This window comes from Heloderma suspectum, chromosome 6 (genome assembly GCF_057233095.1).
Source record: "Heloderma suspectum isolate Gila_16-S chromosome 6, 16-S_ref, whole genome shotgun sequence".
Lineage (NCBI taxonomy): Eukaryota > Metazoa > Chordata > Lepidosauria > Squamata > Helodermatidae > Heloderma > Heloderma suspectum.
In genome coordinates, this window is record NC_139463.1 from 93,608,432 (window position 1) to 93,614,431 (window position 6,000).

Below are 6,000 nucleotides of genomic sequence, written 5' to 3' on the forward strand. Positions count from 1 at the left end.
TAAGGCCCATTGAACTCAATAGGATTTGCATCTGGGTAGACAAGCACAGGATTGCAGTGTGTGTCTTGATACAGACCATGGCCACAGTGCTCAGGACATACACAACTGTCTTTCATATATCCCAATAATATACATAATGGGCTGAAGTGAGGGAGAATAAGAATCATAGAATTTATCTTAGCAACAACATTCATCCAGAAGTCCATCCAGATCTTTTCACAACTTCACCAACTATTAACCATATCAATTTAAGGTTGCAAGAGCTTCCAACATCTACCACAGATATTGCTATAATTATTTGATAAAGTGGATGGGGTTAAATATAATGCTTAAAGTTAAACAGAATCTGAGATATCAGTTCCCAATGCGCTCAATTGCGAGTGGAGATGGGTTAAAGAAGACGCAGACAACAAGCTTGGGTTGAAAATTAGGCCACATTTATTGAAATACCCACAAAGGGGTAACTAGGACGGGCATCTGTGTCAGCGGCTAGCTGGCACTTCTTGGGCGAAAATACACCCAGCCTGAGGGGTGGCAGTGATCTCGTCATCCCTCCGGACTGCCCCTTCTGGGGGAGGTAGACCTTCCGGTGTCACCCCCAACCTGGTGCCGCACAACACCTGGGTGAGTGAGTAGGGTTGGTCTCCCAGGCAACCCTTATCCCCCTGCCAAGCCGCACAACCCATTTGGGGGGCCTCAGGCGTCACCTGTCACCATAAGGTGCCTCTGCATGCACACCATCCCTACTTTCCTGTTTTTGCCCGTCCTAGCCGCCACAGGAGTCACAAGCCTAGAGCTTGTGAAACTCTCCCCACCTGCGCAGAAGAACTCCCTGCAGGCCCCTTTGCAGATCAGACAGAAATATGTTATTCACTACATGAGACAGGCGGACACCGTCCTTCCTGTAACTCTTCCTCCATGTCCACTGAATTCCCTGGCGGGTGGTGCATCCATCACCTCAGTCGCCTAGGCCAGCCATTTCTCTGTGCACTTTCCGACATGCCCTGCCACTGGCAACATCATTCCATGCCTTCCCATTGATCCATGGGAGCCGTGAGGGCTGCAATAGGCTACTTCCAGCCAGGTATGCCGGACCACCTGCATCTCAACCAAGGCCTGTTCGATCAGGTCCTTGCCTGGCTTACAGCTGAAGTCATTCCTCTCAATGTGTAGCACCTGTACCTGCAGAGGAAGACTGACCAACTTTGGTGAAACAGAGTGAGGAGGGGACTCCCACTGTATGCCTCATCTGTGAAGCCACTGGATCTTAATGTGTCAGGGTGACAGAAGCTGAAGCCCGAAGACGACATATAAGCCCTTTGTGCAGTTCAAGGCATCATAACGTGCCCATGTAAGAGCACCCATTCTGGCATACGATGAGTCTGCTGGTCTAAGGAATAAGCACATTAGGGCAAGCAAAGTGAAAATTGTGTCAGGAAGAAGCAGACAATTTGAGAACGCGGGCCGGAACGCTGTGAAGCCCCATTTTCAACTGCCATAACGTGCCTGTGAGAGAAAACTCCAGAGGCCACCATGGAGACTGCTTCAATGTAACAACAGAGGTTCTGAACTGCAATGACCTAGGCCTAGCGGGTAGGGATGGACGAAAGGGACTTACCTTGTCCTGCGGCTTGCTTCGCGGTGGGGGGGAGGCTCTTCGGTTCTCCCCCCGAAGTTCAGGCGAGGTGGGGAGGCGCCCCGCCTCGCCTGGCCAAAATTCAGGCCGGGGGGGAGGTGCCCCATCCCTCGCCGCTGAAATTCAGGCCAGGGAGGAGCGCCCCATCTCCCTGGCCGCGAAAAAAAAAAGTAAAAACACACACACACCCGTGATCGGGTACATAACGATTTGTGTAGCCTATCACGGCTAGATTCCCAAAGTCAGCCATGATAGGCTACGTAAATCGTCACGTAGCCTATCACAGGTGACTCTGGGGAGGAAAAAAAAAAAGCGCGTACGCAAATGGCAGCGCCCCATGGGCGCCTCCATTTGCGTTCCTTATTTTGGCACGTCTAGTCTACGTAAAGATTTACGTAGACTATGGCGAAAATAAGGGCAACGCAAATAGCGTTCCCTATTTTCGCCGTAGTCTACGTAAATCTTTACGTAGACTACCCCTGTCCAAATAAGGAACGCAAATGGCGGCACCCATGGGGCGCCGCCATTTGCGTACGCGCTTTTTTTTTCCCCCAAAGTCACCCGTGATAGGCTACGTGACGATTTACGTAGCCTATCACAGCTGACTTTGGAAATCTATCCGTGATAGGCTACGTAAATCGTCACGTAGCCTATTACAGGTGTGTGGTTGTTTTTTTTTTTACTGTACTTTTTTATTTTGTAATGGCGGCCTATGAGGTGACTGAGGAATGGGCACAAATGTCCTGCCTTTCACTGTACAAGTACAATAATCTGTCCAGCACCCTGTAGCCTCCATGGGTTCCCACACTTCAATGTGAGTGCAGAGGAAGACATCATGAGGTAATTTTTCAGAGTAGGAAGTGCAGGCAGCCTCGGAGGCTGAATAGCAATGGAGAGATGTGTAATACAAAGGAAAAGATACACACAGCACCCTCAGCCACTTCACCATGATTATGTAAGGTCAAACACGCCACCAAACGAAATTCATCATGAATTATAAACCACCCTGAGACTGATACAGAAAAATAGAATCTTTTTTCATATGGGAAGACCATTTTCAGGAAATTAGAAGAGAGACTCTCTGCCTCCCTCACACCTCCTACAGGGCTTTCAGGGAAACAGAGGCATTATAAGCATTTATGTTAGAAACAAGATGCATCCACAATCACCCCTCGGACATTTAACAGTTAATGGTTTATTAAGTGTATCTGTTGTAAAGGAAAACAGCTCTAAATATTGTGGTGGACAATTAATTCATAAGAATTTTAGGAATTGCATATGTTCATTGTACAACCAAAATATATATTTTATATATTTGAAACAGATCAATTGCTCCTGAGGAAGAGACATCGTCTCGAAATGCATGAAGCATTTTAGTGATCTGCCTAAAAAAAAAAAAAATTTATACAGTCCATGAGTATTTTAGACATCTGCACAACAAATAAATAATTATTACACTCCATACTCAGTGGTGCTTTTGGATATTTTTCCTTTTTGGAAAAAGGAAAAAACAGTGGGGTTTTTTTGCATATAGCACCTCCCCCCTTAGTTTTTCACTTAAGTCTTTTTATAAACCATTTTTTCTCCACAGTAAATTGTGGCTGTGTCAAATCCATATACAAAAGAAATAATTACGATATTGAGGATAATTTTGCTTGATATCCCATGTGTTCTGGGGCCTTTCTGAGGTTTAATCATTTTGTTCATGACTTTTCCACAGTAAATTGTACTCAAAGGAATACACAATAAACATTAACTTATCAAAATAAGTCAGCCAGTATACCAACTATGCCCACATCTGGACAGAGATAGCCTAGCTACAGTTATCCATGCTCTGAAAACCTTTCATCTGGATTATTGCAATGTGTTATACGTGGGGCTGACTTTGAAAACAGTCTGGAAATTTCAGCTAGTCCAAAATTAGGGGTGTACAAAACCCCACTTACCTGGCTCTGCTGGGGTCCACTGTGGGGGGAGGTGATCCGGTCCTCCCCCTGGAATCCTGTCCGGCCAGCTCCGCTCTGCAGCCAGTCCACAGAGCTGCCAGCCAGGGCGATCCGCAGCGGGGCCTCCATCCGCTGCTGGGCTGCTGCAGCCGCAAAGGGCGTCCTGTGTAGGGGACGCCATTTGCATCCCTACGCTAGGCCATGATAGGCTACATATATATTTACGTAGCCTATCACGGCTAAAGTGGGGATGCAAATGGCATTTCCTACCATTTGCATCCCCGCATTTCGTTCCGCCACGGATGGCGTTCCGCCATGGACTCCGGGGGGCCGGATTCTTTAGAATCCAGCCTCACTGGAGTCCATGGCGGATTTCTCCACCATCCCTATCCAAAACTGGCAGCAAGATTGTTAACAGGGACTGGCCAACAAGATCACATTATGTCAGGACTTCTCCAGCTGCACAGGCTGCCAGTCCATTTCTGGGCCCAATTCAAAATGCTGGTATTAACATTCAAAGATCTAAATGGCTTGAGGCCAAGTTATCTGAAGGATAATCTGTGCCTGCCAGCACCCTAAGATCATCCTCAGGGGTCCTTCTTCAGGAGCTCCCACAAAAGGAAGTGAGGCGGGTGGCTACCAAAAAGGGGGTCTTTTCTGCTGTGGCACCCCAGCTGTGGAATGAGTTCCCTAGAGAAGTTCTCCTGGCACCTAGGTTGTACTCCTTCTGGCACCAGTCGAAGGCCTTTTTTATTCTCCCAGTATTTTAATATTTTAGCTTCTGAATCTTTTAGCCCTGGTGTTTCAAATCTGTATTTTAAAGGACTGAATTGCTGCTAGGTTTTCTGGTTGCACTGTTATATTGTGGTTCTAAGCTTTCACATTTTATATTGCGTTATGCTGCACTCTGTGGCTTTAATTTTTGTAAACTGCCCAGAGAACTTTGGCTATTGGGTGGCATAGAAATGAAATAAGTAAATAAAGCACATTTGGAAAACAAAAATTTGATGCAAACATACCAATAAATCAATTAAAATGGGCAGTATCCAACACTCCTTCTCACTTTTATGATATTCTACACTTAATACATAACAATGATGAAGCACACCTGTTGGGGAATTTCTCCCCCCCGAATAAATTCATTGAATTGTGCCCCCCGCACACACACGAATTGTTCTGTCTACAAGTAGGGTGAAGAATTCAAGACGCCATTTGCTCACAGCTCTAATTATTTACCATTTCCCTGTGCAAATCCTAAGTAGAAAAATGAAGCACATTTTATAACCATAACTTCCACCATGAAATAGGATATTATCTGATTTCAATCTGCTTGGAATAGGTATTCATTTAAAATAATATATTCCGTATTAGTGGACCACTATAGTCTATTAAAACATTTATTTCTATACACATGGAGATAAAGTTGATCTTGGTAGGACATGACAAGTAGTTTGGACCAATAAATGGTCATGCCTATATTTGCTTACACAGATTCTAATGCTAAAGATCCACCTTGAATATTCAAAAACACAGACTCTTCCTCCCTCCCCTCTCTCCCCTCCTCCCCATTCTCTCTCTCTCTCTCTCTCTCTCTCACACACACACACACACAGAGAGAGAGAGAGAGAGAGAGAGATCAAAGAAACCCTGCTGGATAAGACCAAAGGCCAATCAGATCTAGTATCCTGTTGTCCACAGTGGCCTACAAGATGTATCTGGAAAGCACAGAACCAGAGCATAAAAGTGACAGCTCTCCCCTGCTGTTGTTTCCAACCAAAATGGTATCCAAAGGCACATTGCCTCCACATTTGAAGGTTCCCATGTAGCCATCATAATTAATAGACATGGACAGACTTGTCCTCCATGAATTTAACTTATCCTTTTTTAAAAACAACTAAGCTGAAGGCATGGGTGTGTGTGACCAGTATGTGACCAATATGTGACCAGACATATTGTGGCAGTGAGTTTCATAGATTAATTATATGTGGTGCCATTATTCAAAGACTGGGTAATGCTTACACATTCAACAATTCCCATGAAATATTGAGAGTCCTGTACATGGAAAATGAGGGCCAAAACAGACATGATTTGAAATCTGTATTAAGCAGTTCTGTCGTTTGATCATTACTCTTTTTTCTTTTATTTCTTCTGAAAAGGAGAAGAGGGGAAAGGGTTGAACCTTTTGTAGGGATGGACGGAACACTTACCATCCATTCCGTTCTGTTTCTGCTGGGGGGGCAGCGCTCTGTCCCTCCCCCCGGAATCCTTGATGGGAGGGGAAGCACTCCGTCCCTCCCCCCCCAGAATCCTGCCCGGCCAGCTCTGCTCTGCAGCCAAGCTGCGGAGCCGCCGGCTGGCTCCGGCCACCTGCAGCTCTACATCTGGCCACTGGGCAGCCTGCAGGGATGCAAATGGCAG